Below are 19,020 nucleotides of genomic sequence, written 5' to 3'. Positions count from 1 at the left end.
TTGGCTCTTCTCAGAACTCAGTTTGGCATTCCATCTCCACCCCTGTACAGACTTTCCCCGCAGGCCTTGGGGGAACCTGGAGGTTCTTTCTCAACTCCACTGTTCTCAATCCTTAGCTTCCTGCAAGGTGAATCAGATGTTCCCTTCTCCCGGAAGCCTTTTCTGGTCTCCTATTTACTTCTATTTTCAGTTTTCCATTTTATATTCACTCTATCTACTTGTTTGGATTCCTCACTAGCAGATAAACTCCTTGAGGGCACAAATCACTGTTTATTTTTATTCCTATGTCCTCAGTGCTGAGGAGGATGCCTTGTACATATTAGATGCTTAATAAATGTTGAAATAAATTGACTGCCAGGCACTTGTAGTTGTCAATGAGATTATTGCATTTCTCCTGGAAGTAAATTCTCTCAGTAGCCTGTAAAATTATTTTCCCCAATTGCTTATCTTCTAGCAGCCATTTAGGGAATTCTTATAACTGTTAGTATAAAGATGAGATTTTTTTTTTTTTTTTTTTTTAGTTTGGGAGATTATCTAATATCAGAAACGTATTACTTTTCCTGCCATATACAAAATATTAATATAGAAGAATTTCTCCATGCCCTTAAAGAGTACAAAAACTCCATTTTGGAGGATGAGGGGAATCTATTTTTTCAGTTAATTGTCTTCTGAATCATAGATCACATGGTTCAACACTTAAAGCTGAATGGGACTTTTCCAAACTCTTAATTTTACAGATGAAGAACTGAGGCCAGAGAGGATCACATAGATTGAGAGCTACAATGGACCTCAAAGACTGTGCAGTCCAACCCTCTGATTTTATAGGTGAGAAATGAAGGCTAGGAGAGGTCTTCCCTAACATCACATAGATAGTAATGGGGATGAGATTCAAATCCAGATCTTCCTTGTACTGAGATTCTGATTCAAAATCTTCCAGAAATATTTTTTTATATAGAGAGACTTTAACTTTTTGACTATAAGAAACATTTGTATTGCCTTGTGGGCAATGACAGTAACTAGGATCATTCTATTATTATTGTTATTGTTGTTTAGTCATTTTGCAGCCATGTCTGACTCTTTGTGACCCCATTTTGGATTTTCCCAGCAAAGATACTAGAGTATTCTGCCATTTCTTTTTCCAGCTCATTTTACAGATGAGGAAACTGAGGCAAACAAGATTAAGCGACTTATACAGGGTCACAGAACAAATAAATGAGACCAGATTTGGACTAAGGAAAACAAGTCTTCCTAACTGCATACCCTTGCTCTATTCACTATGTCACCTAGCTGCCCATTAATTATTAATAATTAAGCACTTTTCTACCTGAAAACTCAGAGTACTGTCAACTCTATTTTCTTATATATTCTGATGATCTTTGCTGGTAGCTAGGTGAGAGAAAAGATTTTTAATCTCCATTTTACAGTAGGACAAAGTAAAGTACAAAAGATTGTATAACTTGGCTAGTGTCATAAATCAGTAACAAATCAGTGACAATCAAATAGAATTCACATCTCCAGGCTTTCTAGACTACTATCCTTTTCATAATTTCAATTCAACTCTTCATCCTCTGTTTATTTACTTAAAAGACAAATTTGTTCATTTGCATCAGTGTGGTTGAGTAGTATTTCCCATGTTAGGAGCATGTAACAGTTATACATTTTGAATCTGGACTTTTAATTATTTAACTAAAATTTTAGGAGTGTCATTCCATATCTTCTATAAGGAAAAATTTATAGGATTCAACTTAGTGTTATTTATATCCTTGAAAGTCTCTTTCAGGTATGCCCCTTTAAGCATTATCAACAAGTTTGGGGCATACCTGGAACCATGGTTTATATTTCCTTATCAGTTTGTTTCTTTTTATTTATTTATGATATTTTATTTTCCCAAATATATGCAAAGATAGTTTTCAACATTCACCTTTGCAAAATTTGTGTTCCAAAATTTTCTCCCTCTTACTACCCTTCCTTCTTCTCCAAAACAGCAAGCAATCCCATATAGATTAAACATATGCAGTTCTTATAAACATATTTTCATGTTTGTCATGCTGCCCAAGAAAAAAACAATCAAAAGGGGAAAAAAACCAAGCAAACAAACAACAACATCAACAACAAAGTGAAAATACCATGCTTCGATCCACATTCTCCATATTTCTCTCTCTGGATGCAGATGACATTTTCTATCACAAGTCTATTGGAATTACCTTGAATCACCACATTGTTGAGATGAGCCAAGTCCACAGTGTGACCAGTTAGCCAGAGGGTATATTAATAGGACAGCTAGGTAGAGCTATGGGTAGAGTATTGGGTCTGGAGTCAGAAAACTGATTTTCCTGACTTCAAATCTGGCCTCAGACACTAGGTGTGTGGCCTTGAACAAGCCATTTAACTCTGCCTTAATTTCTTGGAGGAGGAAACGGCAAATTACTCCAGTATCTTTGCCAAGAAAATCTCAAAGAGTCAGACATGACTCAAACAACTGAATAATGGCAACAATGTTAATTTAGAACAAAAGACATTTGTTAATGATAATAATAATAATAAAAGTTAATATTTATATAATACTTAGGACATGCCAGACACTGTGCTAAGTACTTTACAATTTTTATCTCATTTGAGCCTTATAACACCCATGGGAGGTAGGTATTATTATCATCCCTATTTTATAGATGGGGGAACTTAAACAAACAAAAGTGAAATGACATACATACCCAAGGTCACACAGCTAATAAATATCTGAAGTCGGATTTTAACTCAGCTCTTCCTGCTTGTAGGCCTAGAATTCTATCTATGGAGCCACCATAGTAAGACAAATGACAAGAAAATTAATCTTATAATTAAAATTATACTCTCCTATAGATAACCACTTAACCATTAAGAGAGAATACACAGAGTATACACACAGGAACATATGTAACCAGGAAATATGCATGGAGAAGCACATATGTAGGACAGTGTTTCTCAAACTTTTTGATCTCAGTACCCTTTAATATTCTTTAAATTATTGAGGATTCCCCTCTCCAATGAGTTTTTGTTTATGTGGGTTATATCTATTAATACTTACCATACTGAAAATTTAAATGATCTAGTATTGAAAAGAGTTTTGATCTTGTTCCAGAATCCTCAGGGGCACCCTAGAATATATTTTGAGAATCACCACAGGGAACACATGGGACAGGTATGGCAGATGTAACTCATCCCACCAATGCTACACATCATTGAGTGAACTGTTTTTTCCACTGAGCTGGGATTTGCTTCTCTTTTCTCTCTATTATGTTGCAGGGTGCTTTCCTTAGCTCCTTTCCATTGGATGTCTTCATTTTTATTAATCTTCTTCTCTGAGGGTATTGCACCTGCTACTTGTTTTGGCTTCTCTGCAGTCTCTTACCCCATAGAGAGAGGGATCTGCCAGTGCTTTTATCTAGTCTTAGCTATCACATTTAGCTCTTTTGTGATGAGAACTCTAAGCAGAGTACTTAGAATGAGCTAGCTAAAGAAGTCCTCAGGCATTTTGAAATCTATTTTTTGAATTCTTTTTGCTGCTGTTATTTGGGATATGATTTAAAACATCACATGATTCCTGTTATTGCACTGGGGATACCACTTAGTTTTCTTTCCAAGTTAATCCTGGAGAGTCCACTTAGAAAAATGCAAAAAAGATGTGACTGGAGTGAAGAATTTATTTTCAAACCTGTTCCTGGATGCCATTACAGATCTATCTGGGGGTAGGACTGAAAAAAATACCAGCTAGCATTGAGGGAGCTAGCTATATTTGTCTTTTTCCCACAATCACAATACTCCCTACAAATTAAAAGACCATCATAATGAGATAATGATTAATTATTATTGTCATTATGGTTTTGGTTCCCACCTGTGATTTCCTTTGGTATAGGAAATTCCCTACACTAATTCAGGTCAACAACAGTTCAGCAACTTATTATCATAGAGTATATTATATCTGGGGCACTGAAGGTTAAAAACTTGCTTCAGTGCACATAAATAATGACATTGTTAGATTGTACCTGTTCTTTTTTTTTTTTTTTTTTTTTATCACAAACCACTTATTTCATCAGGGTGGAAATTCCCTTCACAGATCCAAGATCTCTAAATTGTCTGTCATGAGAGTCATAGTGAATTTCCTGAGGGTACAGAGACTTTATGTAACATGGCTAAGGTCACACACACTATATCTGTCAGGAGCGGCACTCAAACACAATTTTTCCTCCTTGACTTTGAGGCTAGGCAGCATGACTTGGTAAAGGGAGATCACCTATGCCATTTTGTCTTGATGCCTGAATGAATGTTGTTGAGTCTCCTACTGGTGTTAGTATTTGATATGAACAACATGATAGCTTTGAAGAAAAACTTTATATGTAAGGAACTAATCACTTTCTAGTACAACCTTTTGTTGTTGTTATTCATATGACTCTTTGTGATCCCACTTGGGTTTTGTTTTGTTTTGTTTTGTCAGAGAGACTAGAGTGGTTTGCCATTTCCTTCTCTAGCTCAGATAAAAAACTGAGGCAAACAGTGTTAAGTGACTTGCCCAAGTCATTATGGTATATATCTAAGGCCATATTTGAATTATGGAAAATGAGTCCCCCTGACTCCAGGTCTGGTATTCTATCCATTAAGATGTGTTGCCTAGTTGCACATACTTGAATGAATACTGAAGATGAAAAATAATCAAAAGATTTTCTGAACAAATTAAAAATGAAACCATAGCTCAGTTGGATATGGAAAATTTGGAAATACCCTATTTATTAAACTCTTATTGAAAAAATACCTAGCTACTACTAAAATCAGCTCTGGTCAGATCACTAAGTTAGTTGTATTTTCATTTTGTTTATTACCACAGAATCTAAGCAGTTGGGCAAATGTATTAAACCAAGACATTTTTTTATCAAATCAGAAAGAAACTTCTTTCACAATTGTACCAATTACCAACATGTTTAATTGAGTGATGAAGCTAGATTTTAGGACCCAAGGAAGAAGAGGTTTAACTATTCATGATTTATATGACTGTGACTTTTTATCAGATTTTTGTTATTTATTACTATTTTTTGGAGAGGAGGGAGACAATCAGGGTGAAGTGACTTGTCTTGGAACACACATTAAATATCTGAGGCTGTATTTGAATTCAGATCCTCCTGACTCCAGGTATGGTGCTATGTACACTGAGTCACCTACCTGCCCCCATGTTATCTATTATTTATCATTGAGTACATTATTTACCATTGGGATATGCTTTTAAGACACACAATTCTTGTGAGGTGTAGTTAATATTATTATTTTACAAAGATTAAATTATCTATGATTTAATTGATATAAGGAACTTTTATTGGAGAAAGATCCTCTCCCAAGGCAGATCAGCTTCCAGTCTGCCATGGGTCTTAGAAGGTTGTTTGGAGCATTGAGTGACTCACCTATAGCCATTAAGCTACTAGTTATGTTGGAAATAGGGTATGAATATGGGTCTTTCTGATGAAGAAGTTTGGCTTGCTAACCATACATTTCATGGGTCCAGGTCCAAAAAATTTAAGATTAAAAAAAAAAAAATCAACTTAAGGCAGTGCTGTAAAGAAACAAAGTACCAGCCAGGCTAACTTTCTACCTCCTGTTTCTTCCTAGAGGAACTCTAGTTAAGATTCAGAGTTAAGAGTGTGGGTGAGGTATTATAGGCTAGACTTGATTCGTAGTGGTCCTGACTAGAACTACAATGAAATGAGATATTCATGGATCATGTAGATACTTAATTAAAATAGCTGTCATGGAAAGAATCCACCAGTTATTTAGATAGACATAGTCTCTCTCTCTCTCCTTCTCCTCTTCCCCTACCATTTAATTGCCATTTCACCTATTTTTTAGGTTATACTGGGAGAGATAGCTGTGCCATTTAATCTAATCTAAATAGCACTGACTCCTCCATTTTGGCCTTTTTATGTGTTAGATGACTGGGGAATTGAGTCAAATGTTTGAGACTTGGTTCCCTGGTTCAATCAAGTTGCAGGGATCATTCTTTGCTTTTCAGGGAAAAACAAGACCAAGATGATTGTTGCTACCACAAAGGGAATTTTCTGTCCTTTTAGGGATAGGAATATAGTGTGCAGGGAGGAACTTTTTGTTCTTCAGTTGTGTTTGATTCTTTGTGTCCTCATTTGAGATTTTCTTGGCAAAGAAATCGAAGTGTTTTAGATCCTTAGAGCCTTCTCCAGCTAATTTTTACAGATGGGGAAGTGGATTAAGAGACTTTCTCAGAGTCATAGCTAGTTAAGGGTCTGAGGCCAGATCTGAACTCAAGAAGATGTCATCCTTACTCCATGTGCAGCACTCTAACCACTGCACCATCTAGTAGCCCCAGGAAGAGACTCAAACAAATAAGCTTGACCAAATTCCCCATTATTTCAGATATTTAGGTGGAGTTTCTTGTCCAGGAGTTGTGGAGTAGAGTTGGTGGGCAAAGGCCCTACACTCCTAGCTGTCTTTGGGAAATGTGGAAAATTAAACCATAGAGTAAATATACACTTGCCTTCTGGGCCCTCTTCCCTTTTAATCTTCCTTTCATTTCCCTTTCTCCCCCATTTTAAAATACCAACAAAGATTGACAAGGATGCTGTAGATAATAAATAATAAATAATAGATAATAAACTTGCTCAAGTTTGATTAGATAACATCTAAGGTTCTTTCATCAAATCATAATATTTTAGCTGAAAGGGATCTTAAAGGCCATTAACTCCTTTTAAAACTCCTCATTTTATAGATGAAGAAAATGAAGTTATGGGACTTGTCTGGGGACTCATGCAGTTAATTACTATCTGAGGCAAGGCATGAACTCTGATCTTCCTGACTGCAAATCCAATGGCTTCCATTTCACCCATTCTATTAAGAGTTATAACATCTCCATTCTTACTTGGAAAAGAAGACTAGGGTATTCTACCATGGATTTTCTTCCTGACTTCACGATTTTCCTACTTGGTCTCTAGTCTCCCTCAGGAAAAGGATAAGAGGGTGCCTTTCTTGATATTCTCCTGCCTGGCCTCTAGCCTCCTGTAGGAAGAGGAAAAGTGTCATTATATCATACCTGTTCCTTACCACTGAAGTGAGGGGGGAAGGTGACATTCCATCAGATTTTCCAGCCTGATCTCCTAAATTGGGAGAAGGAACATGGCACCATCCCTTAGGTTCCAAGTTTTTCCTCTGAACTGCTCAAAGCTTTGAAAGGTTTTCACTCTGAGATCAAAACACTATTAACAATGAAAACTTTTTAAATTTTACTTTAATGATTAAAAAACTTTCCCCAGTCATGCCTTACCCAACCCAATGATTTTGAACCCCATAAGTCATCACCCAAATGCATTTTTGTACCCTACTGCCAGATTCCTTATTCACTTTCTCTCAACCCTTCCCACTAAAGTCCTAACCTAAAATTATCTGTTCCTTTCACTGGGCACTCTGAATATCTCATCCATAAACAGACTTGCTTTTACTTCAACATTTTCTTTTTTTCCCACTTCTATAATTTCTGACTCTTCCTGGACTCTGCCTCCTTCTTGCTTCCCTACTATCCTTTCTAGTACTGACTATTTTTTACTGATTCCCCCTGAATGATTGGTCAAGATGGGGGTGTTGGAATATTCCAAGATCCCTATTGCCATTTCTGTTCATTAAGGCTTTCCTCCTTTGAGGTTCATTAATCCATATCTACTACTCAGAGTTCTGGTAAATGTCTACAGATCTCCCAAATGTTTCTCTCTTTCCCCCAGTGAATTCACTACCTAGCTTATAATCTTTTTTTTTTCTCTTTCCCAAGTAGTAGGGTACTTTGGCATACATTCTGATATTTTCTCAAACACCCTACCTTCATCTTAACTCATCCTTCATCCCATTTCAACTATATTCCAAAATGATCATACCTTTGATCTTGCTATCATCCACAAATATACTATTTCCATATTCAAGAATGCTGAAATTCTCTGTGATCACAATTTATTGGCTTTCCACTTCTTCCTTTAAGATTTCCACATTAAGATTTCTAATTTCTCAATTCCTCAGCTCTCTCCCAGGTCCTATCCCTTGCACTCACCACCCCCTCTTCTTTTTGCCATCATGACCCTTTGGTAAACCAGTTCAGTTCTACACTGTCTTTGTCTTTTGAGTGCCTTCTCTTGTAATCATATCCCTAATTATTTTCTGCTAAGCCTGAGCCTTAGATTATCATCCCAACATCTGCTACCCTCATTTGAATTTATATGCTGATGAATGAAACTAGAGAAAATCATGAAACTAAGCTGACTAGATACACTGCAGATTTAAATTAAAGAACCTCAACTGGGCTCTCACTGCTACAAGGCAATACTTCAACAACTCTTTAATTAACTCACTATTCTACTTACCACACCAGCTTTTCTAACCCTTTTCATCTTTCCTCAAAACTCTAGAAAGCAGCTAGGTGGCTCAGTGGAGCAGTAGACCCAGAGTCAAGAAAATTTGAGTTCAAATCTAACTGTAGACACTGACTAGCTGCATGACCTTCAACAAGTTACTTAATCTCAGTTTTCCCAACTGTAAAATGGGAATGAGACAATAGTACCTATATCAAAACTATTGTCAGGAACAAATGAAATGATACCATAAATCCCTTAGCACAGATCCTGGTACACTATAGGCACTTAATGAATGCTTATTTCTTCCCTCTCTTCCTTCAGTGCCTCCTCTTCCTCTCATTTGATAACTTTGACTCATATTTTTTAGAAAAATCAAGGACAGTCTTCAAGAGCATTTTCTACCTTCTTCTTCATCTCATATCACAGGCTCTTTCTTCCACTATCTCTTCCTTTACCCCTGTCTCACACAGAGAGGTGAGCCTTCTCCTTGCCAAGGCTAACCCCTCTACATTCATAAGAGGTGAGCCTTCTCCTTGCCAAGGCTAACCCCTCTACATTCACAAGACACAATAGTAAATATAGTGTTTGGTATAGCAACATGGTGCTTGATAAATCCAAAGACTCCAGCTCATAGGATAAGAACTCACTATTTGACAAAAATTGATGGGGAATTAGGAAAAAGTATGATAGAAATTAGGCATGGACCAACACCCAGTACCTCATATCAAGATAAGGTCAAAATAGGTTCATGATTTATATATAAAGAGTGATACTATAAGCAAATTGGGAGAAGGAAGGAATTTATGGCCAAAGAACATTATGAACATTAGAACATTAGAGAACATTATGAAATGCAAAATGAATATTTCTGATTTTATTAAATTAAAAAGGTTTTGTACCAAAACCAATGCAACCAAGATTAGAAGGGAAGCTGAAAATGGGGAATTTTTTTTTTTTTACATCCAAGAGTTCTGATAAAGGCCTTATTTCTAAAATATTTAGAGAATTTACAAGAATTTATAAAAATTATAAGAATACAAGCCATTCTCCAATTGATAAATAGTTAAAGGATACAAACAGACAAGTTTTAGTTGAAATTTAAACCATTTCTAGTCATATGAAAAAATGCTTTAAATGACTATTGATCAAAGAAATGCAAATTAAGAAAACTCTGAAATACCACTATACACCTCTTAGATTTGCTAAAATGATAGGAAAAGGTAATGGTAAATATTGGAGGGAAAACTGGGACTATAATTGTTGATGAAGTTGTAAACTGATCTAACTATTTTATTTGGAACTATGCCCAAAGGGCTATCAAACTGTGCATACCCTTTGTTCTAACAGCCTCACTACTAGATTTGTATCCCAAAGAGATCATAAAAAGGGAAAAAGGATCCACATGTACAATCTTCTCTAAGAGAGTGCCTCCTCTATCATTCCATTCTCTCACATATCTTAAACTTCTCTCTGTTTACTGGCTGCTTCTTTATTGTCTGCAAATATGCCCTTGTCTCCCCATCCTCCAAAATCCCTCATTTAATCCATTCATTCCTCATAACTATCATGCAATGTCTCTCCTTCCTTCTTCATTCTTGAGAAGATATCTGTATTAGGTACTTCTACTTTTGGGGCAGCTAGGTCGGGGACTGGTTAGAGCACTAGCCCTGAAGTCAGGAGGATCTGAGTTCAAATCTTATCTCAGACACTTAACACTTCCTACCTGTGTGACCCTGGGCAAGTCACTTAACCCCAATTGCCTCAGGGGAAAAAAGGTACTTCTACTTTCTCCCCTCTCCTTAATTCTCTACAATCTAGCTTCCTACCTCATCATTCCTCTTTACAAAATTATTAATAATCTTTTAATTACCAAATCTAATGGCCTTTTTTCATTCCCCATTTTTCTTGACTTCTCTATAACCTTTAGCATTGTAGATCGTCTTTTTCCTCTTGATATTGACTTCTCTCTAGGTTTTTGGGACATTACTTTCTGCTGGTTCTCCTACTATCTGTTTGACTGTCCCCCAGATTCCTTTGTTGAATAATCATCTAATAATAGGTATTTCACAGGACTTTGTCCTGAATCCTCTTCTCTTCTCCCTTTATACTATTTTATTTGGTGATTTCATCGGTTCTTATGGTTTTAGTTATCTTCTCTATGGTGATGGTTCTCAAATCTACCTCTCTTTTCCTAACCTATCTATTGACCTCAACTCTCATACATTAGATGTCTATTAGACATCTTAAGTTGGATGTCCTGTAGACATCTTAAAATCAACATGTACCAAATGAACTCATATTTTCCCCAGAACTCTCCCTCTTCCAAACTTCCTTATTATAAAAGGTACCACCACCAGCCTGATGACCTAACTGTATTTTCTGCACTTTACTATCTCATAATATCCAATTGGTTGCCAAGGCCTATTGATTTTACCTTTATAGCATTGCTTGCATATACCTCACTTCTCTGATACTGCTACCATCTTGGTTCAGGCCCTCATCTCCTCATGCTTGTATTATTGTAATAACCTGCTGGTTTTACCTGCTACAAGTGAATCTCCATTCCACTTCATCTTCCATTTTACTGTCAAAGTGATTTTCCTAAAGCACAGGGCTATGTCAACTCCTTCCTCCATAAACATCATTGGCTCCCTATAACCTCCAGGATCAAATATAAAATCCTGTATTTGGTGTTCAAAGAGAAGGAGCTTTCTTTTGACTTATTTTTGTATAGTGCCTGGCTTATAGTAGGTGCTTAATAAATGTTCTATCAACTGCTTCATCTAGCTACCCTTTACTCTGAGATTCTGAGTCTGTGGACATTTCTCAAACAATATTCAAGATTAGGTTCATGCCTCTTGTGAGCTGAGTGTTGTCGTTCAGCTCCTTTTGGGGTTTTCTTGGCAAAAAATACTGGAATAGTTTGCTATTTCATTCTTCACTTCATTTTGCAGATGAGGAAATAGAGGCAGACAGGTTAATTGACTTAAATTAGTACATACAGGTATGCACACACACAAATATCCATAGATAGATATATCTATATATCTCTCTATATCTATCTTTCTATGTAGTATATACTCTACATAGTATATACTCAGCAAGGTGAATCTTCCTGACTTTAGGCCTGGCTCTCTATTAACTATGCCCCGTCCCTGACCTGTTTTATTAGGTGGTTCGAATAGGGGAACAGAAACACAGAGGTTTTGGCTAATTGGCTAATATTTAAAAATCTCTTTCAATGTGCCTGACAGTCAAGTGAAATATAATTAGCTTTCACTTATCTATTCTATTGAATGAATGAACAAAGCATTTATTATGGGCTTACTATGTACAGAGCACTGGAATATAAGATGCTCCTCCTAGAATAAAGCCATCACTTCCAAATTCACCACCATGCTGTTAACTCAAGCCTTGACTGATATCACTCCAGACTTCTCTCTCATCTGATTAAAGGGCTAGAGGATAGAATACAAAACTCCTCCCAAAGCTTTCCTTTAGAGAGGGAAGAAACTGGACTTTTTGGACTAACTCTACTCTGCAACTGTTGCTCTTCTTGTTTTTTTTTTCTCTGAAACTTGGTGCCTCATGTAACCCTGTAACAGGTTCCATAATGCCCCCAATCCCCACCGTGGTATCCTGTAGTCACTATTCCCTCTTTACTGCCCCCTTTTGTGTATTGTCTCCCCTCGCAGACTGTAAGCTCCTTGAAGGCAGGGACTATTTTTAAAAAATTGTATCCCTAGCAGTTAGCATAGTATACACAGAGTAGGTACATAATAAATGTTTATTGAGTTATATTGGTACAAAAGGCAAAATAAGACAGTCTTTATTCTCAAAAAGCTCACATTGTATTGTGGTGGACATACAAGGAAGGTTTTAGCTGCAAGTTAAATGGAAAAGTCTGCTAGTTTTTCGGGCACAGCAGCAAAGCAGATGTTAAAAATCTCTTCTTTAATGTTCTTTCCATGGATAAAATTACAGCACTTTCTGATTTTGAAGCAACTTACTGTGCCAAGGCAAAAAAAAAATTTTTTTTCTGGGTCTTTAATTGCTGTGGCTGGAGCACGCACGGGAGTAGTGGCTAGCTTGCATCTCCACAGGGACTGCTTCCTGGGCTGCTGGGCTGCAAGTGTTGCTATTTCCAAGGCTCTTGCGTTTAGGGACCTAGTTTGCCTCCTTCAGGGACTGAGGGGAAATGGTAGTCAAGGTGGTGGTACAGTGCACAAAGTGATAAACCTGGAGCCAGGAAAAACTAATTTCAAATTCAGCCTTAGACATTAGTTGTATGACCCTGGGCAAGTAATTGAACCCATTTGTTTCAGTTTCTTTGTCTGTAAAATGAGGATAGTAATATCTCCCAGGACTATAACCAAAGCTCAAATGAGATAAAACATTTTAAAAGTATTTAGCACAGTTCCTGGCACATTGTAAGTGCTATATAAATGTTATTCCTCCTCCATCTCCTCTTCCTCCTCCTCTTATTCCTCCTCCTGCTCCTCCCCTCCTCCCCTCCTCCTTTTCTTCTTCCACCTCTTCCTCCTCTTCTTTCATCTCCTCCTGTTTCTCTTCTCTTTTCCTTTTCTCCTCCTCCTCTTCCCCTTCTTCTCCTATTCCCCTCCCCTCGTCTTTCTCCTTTCCCCTTTTCCCTCTTCCTCCTCCTCGTCCTCCTCTTCCTTTTCCTCCTCCTCCTCTTCCTCCTTTTCTTCCTTCTTTCCCTGTCACATGCTGCCTCCTTTTCTCTATCCAGGTGCCTCTCTTTTTCAATTAGGTTGGCTTTCCTGTCCTGCCTGTGGCTAGTGAGGTTATCTGGCCCATTCTCCACAAGAGTTGCTTTTCTGGACAAAGATTGTGAGAACTGAGATAGAGAGAGGCTTGGGGGTAGTGAGAGCAAGTATTGCCACTAGAATTTGTTACTCTTGCATTCGAGGAAGGTTACCTTTCTTCTCAATGATTTCTCTTCTCAGTGATGACTGTAGAGGCTGGAGTGGAAGCAAGTCTGGTGGTTTGGCTCATACTGTTATTCCCAAACTTTTCTTCATCAGGGTCTAAGAATGGCCAAATTGTAGTTGTGGTTTGACTTTGGCTTGACTTCCTGTTGGGCAAACACCCCAAATGGCAGATAATCCAAGGATTTTATTTTGGGTCTTGAGTCCAAATATGAGAACTTTGACCTTGAATCAAATTTAATCTTCCAAATAGAGAATAAAGTATCATTTATATATAGCAAACAAAGCTCAACAAACATTAATCATGTACAATATGCAGAGTTTGAATTAGACATTGAGAGAGATTACTTTATAGAAAACATGGTGGTCCCTGCCCTTAAAGAACTAATTAGGGATAAGTCATCAACATAGACAGCTATAATGTATAATGTTGTATAATGAGTATAGTAGACTGGTGCAAATCAGAGCCCTGTATTGGACCTGAGTGGAGAAGATAATTTCCAGTTGAGAGATTCTAAGAACCTTCTTGGAAGAGAGAATTTGAATGAATTTTAAAGGATGAATATGAGGTCAAAAGACAAAGAGGGAGGAATGCATTCGATATAGGAAATGGCAAATGTTTGGGAGGAGTGAGATCAGAACAGTTGTCCAGTCTAGTAGAAGAAAGGAAGAAAAAAACAGGTATTACATGCCCTCTTTGTGCTAGCTACTGTGCTAACTGCTTTACAGATACCATCTCATTTTAGCTTTATAATAACCCTGGGAGGGAGGTGCTATTTTACAGTTGAAGAAACTGAGGCAGATGGAAGTCTTGTCCAGCTTCAGAGAAGCTAGATTTAAACTCAAGTTTTAATTCCAGTTCCAATGCTCTATCTACTGAGCCACCTAGCTACCTCTAATCAGCTTTACCAGAAGCTGGAGAAGTATAATATATAACGAGATTGAAAAGGTAAGGTGACTTTGGAGGGCCTTGAATGCCAGGCAGATGAATTAAAACTTTTATACTTTCCAGAAAGAGTTTGTAAGTAGGGAACCATAGCTACCTATGTCCTACCACCAATGCTCCCCAAATCCTGCTCAAAAACTCAGCCTAATAACCTAGCAGGAGAATTTGGCCATGTTGATTTATCTATTTGAGAAGTTCTCTCCCTGTACAAAAGAAAAACAAATTTCTGCAGCCATCTTAGTTGTGAGCCCAAGAAGTCACAATGAGTTCCATTTTCCCAGTGGGATGGAGTTAGCATATTTGGAAGTGACTTAGATCCTAGGAGACAAAAGGGTTTCACATTTGAAATCTCCTCTCTCTGAAAGTAACAAGTGATGGTGACCAGCATTAGGGTTATAATCTAAATGCTGAAACAGATCTCAGTTAAGTTCCCAAAGCCCCATGGTGAGAATACCTTTTAGTCCAGAGGAAGAAGAGACTTGAAATGGAAAAAATGGTCAGTGATTCCTATAATAATCACTCTAGAACTGGAAGGTATCACCCCAGCTCTTTCACTTTACAGATAATGAAAACAAGCGCTAGACGTAAGGTGACTCAGTTAAGTTTACACAGGTAGCAAGTAGAAAAGCAAGATTCTGAATGCACTCTACTTACTCCAAACTTAGTGCTCTTGCTCCTGTACCATGGTGATTAAATAGCAGGCTTCTTTCTCCTTAACAAGCTAGGCAAAGTGAGAGGGGCAAGACCAAAGAAGAAGGATATCAAAGAAAGAAGGATCCCTTCATAGGGAGGGATACTAATTCATAACTTTAACATAGCAGAATGAGTATGCAGGTACTCAGAAGTGGACATCCATAGTTTAAAAAAATTTTTTTGAAAGGTAAAATAGAAAAACAAATGTGGGGAGAAGTAAGTTCTATTGGAGAGGGAAATTGCAAGTCTTGGTTTGAGGTTCGGTTCCAGTGAAAGATTCTTAACCAAGTTCCTGCCAAAGTGCCTGATGCCTAATCTATAACACCCCCTGCAATCTGGGTCTTGGGTCTCTTCCAGCAGGCCAGGCCAACTGTACTGACTTGCCCGTGGTTTTCCTGCTCTATACAAACCAGGCCTAGAGTAAGGCTGCCAACTTCATTTTGAGTTGTGAAGGGCCACCCTTTAATTTAGGGGTTGGGGGCCTGGGATTTGAATCCAGATTCTCCAGAGGTGAAAAGTCAGAGCACTACCCTCCCTTCTCCCCTTAGTATGGTATTAATCTCATTAATGCCAAGGACTTGCAGAACCCCAGTAAAATATGAGTTCATTAATGGAACACTGAATGCTTGTTTGCTCATGCTTCTAGCAGGCAGGAATTGTGCCCAGTGGAACAACACAACTGTTTAAATCAGGCCCACAGGAGAGTAATTTATACTGGTGGTTAGAAAAGTTCTTATGGGGCTCTGCTTTCCCCTAGCAGCATCCTGACTGGAATGGTCTGGTTTTATTTTTGAATCCACTATGGTACAACAGAGAACTAATTTAAATTGCATGTGTGACTTCAGTGCTACAATTTGTTTGACCTATTGTTAATCATTGGAGCTGTAGGGGTTGTCACTTTCTTACCAGTCATAGAAAGCAAATTATTGGTATAACTATTGTATGGATGGTGAAACTGAGGCATTGGAGTGGACTGACTTGTATAAAGTTACAAAGGAAGACAGTGTTAATTTGAAGAAAAGAAATGGGATGAGACCCAAATATGGAATATTTCTTGCATCTGGAGCTAGAACTGATAGGTGGCAAAGTGGATAGAGTACTGGACCTGAAGTCAGAAAGACTCATATTTCCTGAGTTCAAATCTGGCCTCAGACACTTACTAGCTATGTGTCCTTGGACAAACCACTTAGCTCTGTTTCCCTTAGTTACTTCATCTGTAAAATGAGCTGGAGAAGGAAATGGCAGACCACCCCAATAGCTTTGCCAAGAAAACCCCAAGTTGGGTCACAGAATGTTGGACACAACTGAATAGCAAGAGAACTGGAATAGACTTGGAGACTAAGTAGCTCATCCCTCATATTTCACCCATCAAGGAACAGTCCCAGAGAGATGAAGTCACTTTTTCAAAGTCACACAAATAGTTTGTGACAGAACCAGGATTTGAACACAGGTCTACTGACTACAAATTCATCATTCATTTGATTGCAATATACTGCTTGCCATGGCATCAAGGAATCTCTTCTTTCATTAATAAATCTTGGATGAATCAATCAATAATAAACTTTTCAGTTACAAAATACTTTATATGATCTTATTAAATACTGATAATATCCTTTCAAGGAAGGTAGAGTGCATATTATATCCCTATTTTGCAGTTGATAAAATTGAAGATCACAAAAATGAAGTGATTTATTTAAGTTCACATACATAGTTAAAATAAAAAAGAAAAGAAAGAGAGAGAGAGAGAGAGAGAGCTGGAATAGAAACATTTTTCTGACTCAGATCAAGTGCTCTTTCCACTTTGTCAGGCTACTCTCTGGACCTAATTCAATGTCTTCATCTTTTCACATCCAGATGTAAGGGTCATCATTGGTGCTTTGAGTGTTGGATTAATTATATCTGCAGATGGAAAGGCCAGGAATACTGCGTGATTGGTAGAAGAGACCTTGTCCTTTTATACCTGGGCTTACTTTATCTTTCCATATACCCTGTCCCCAATCCATTGCTCAATGTGAGAGAACAGAGAAGATTTGAAGTTTAAAAATCAAGGCACCCCCAACCTCAGAATTGCCTGGTAGTTATTGGGAAAAAAAGCATTGTCCAGTTTATAGGCTACCTTTCAGATACTGAAAAAGGGAACATTTATAGGCATATAGTTAAAGTCTTGATTGGGAGATCTAAGTTCTTGGAGTAGGGAGAGGAATCCAAAGGAATGACTAAGCCTTAGGATATTAGGTAGCTTGGAGAAACCTATTCTTTGTTCCAAAGGACTCAGGCACCTGTGGTTAAGAATCTCCTGCTGGGAACATGAGAAGCTTCTGAGCCAAAACCTTGAGGGAAGGAGAGGTAATGGTGGACAGCAATTTGCTGGCTCCTTAGGGCTTTAGTTTTCTAAAAGAGCTGGTATAAAGCTTATGGGCATTAAAAGAATAGAGCATGATAACACTCACTTTTTTTTTTTTTTTTTTTTTTTTGAGGAAGAGGTAGACCAGGATTTTAGCTGAGACAGAAACTGGAGGCCAGTAGGGACCCAGAGTCTAGGTAAGCAGTGTCCAGCCAAGCAGCATCTGGTAGAGTAATATGCTATGGAGACTGAGACCAGCAGGGAGTAGAGCTAATGGGAACAATGATGACATAACTGGAAGAAAGCCATTGAAGCCCTACAGTTTGGGGCACATGAGTTACTCCTTCACACACGTGCTGTATGTTGTAGCATATGTGGGTATGAGCCATCGCTCCACAGGTTCACAATGGCCATATGTTTTTCCTGTGTGTATGTCCCTCCATGTGAATTTTCTAGGTGACAATTCTTCCCATTGATGTGGTCAAGGAGAAGAACCCAGTCTTAAGATCATGTGCAGAGCATTCTGCCTTCCTGGTCTCAATCCATATAGGGGGTTTGGTGAGTCTATTTCTGGATTTGCAAGATGATATCCCCTAGTTAGAGTCTGCACAGATATTCTGTTACTGTTTCCTGTCTCCATCCTTCCTGTTTTCCATCAGGGTACCTTCCTCTTTTGGCTATGAGCACATGGTCGGGCACAATCTTGCCTAAGAAGCCATGTGCTCATAAGGCCATTCCAATAGAGGAATCCCTAAAGATGAGCAAGCCCTTAGAAGCTAAATATTTGACCAACCTAGCTAGCAGTGGAAAGCAAATAAAGGAGTTCACTGGCTATACCGGATCTAGACAGTAACTCAGTGGTGAGAAGAATATAACTACTACATTAAGTTTCCCTAAAGATCAAAAAGTAGAGTTGAAAATATGGTTTAAGGGGACTTTTTATGTTTGTTTCTTACCATATCTTTTCAATAAATATCCCTTTAAAAAATCTAATTTGTTCTCTCTCTGAACCTGGAATCGATGGCAACATGGGTAATAAGTGCTGTGGTTTTCATACAGCTAGAAAGTTCTGCAACCACAGAAGAGACCAGAAGTAGACAAAGAATACAAGAAAGCTCATTTGGGCACTGCCTTGAAGGCCAACCCATTTGGAGGGGCATTCCATGCAAAAAGGATTGTCTTAAAAAAAAGTTGGTGTGGAAGCCAAGCAGGCCAGTTCTGCCATCAGGACGGTATGAGTTCAACTAATTAAGAATAACAAAAAAAACCAAAAATTAAAAAAAAAAATCACTGCTTTTGTTCCCAATGATGGCTGCTTGAATTTTATTGAGGGAAATGATGAAGTTTTGGTTGATGAATTTGGTTGAAAAGGTCATGCTGTTGGTGATATTTCTGGAGTCTGCTTCAAGATTGTAAAAGTTGCAAATGCTTCTTTTTTGGCTTATACAAACTTAAGAAGGAAAGACCAAGATCATAAAAATTGTATGATATCTGTCATAGTAAAAAATTTTCACATAAAATAATCTAATTGGTATTAATTGGTTATCAATATTGAGGTTGTATCAACTGGTTAAATTAATATACAAGTTTCACTATCACTGGTATCAGTGATAATGGGAAAACAGTACCTGATTCTGGGTGATTTAAATACACTAGAATGGAGACTCAAGCCATCAGTAGAATCCTATAATCACTGTGGACTAC

At 37.8% G+C, this 19,020-nt stretch overlaps 1 pseudogene; it reads left to right on the top strand.

The window, feature by feature from the left end:
- Nucleotides 1-18,344: 18,344 nt before the first annotated feature.
- Nucleotides 18,345-18,793, top strand: LOC127544243 (40S ribosomal protein S23-like; annotated as a pseudogene).
- The last annotated feature ends 227 nt before the right edge of the window (nt 18,794-19,020 follow it).

Source organism: Antechinus flavipes, chromosome 1, assembly GCF_016432865.1.
Source record: "Antechinus flavipes isolate AdamAnt ecotype Samford, QLD, Australia chromosome 1, AdamAnt_v2, whole genome shotgun sequence".
NCBI classification, from domain to species: domain Eukaryota; kingdom Metazoa; phylum Chordata; class Mammalia; order Dasyuromorphia; family Dasyuridae; genus Antechinus; species Antechinus flavipes.
The sequence above is the reverse complement of the archived record's forward strand: the minus strand, read 5'-3'. Positions and strand labels throughout refer to the sequence as shown.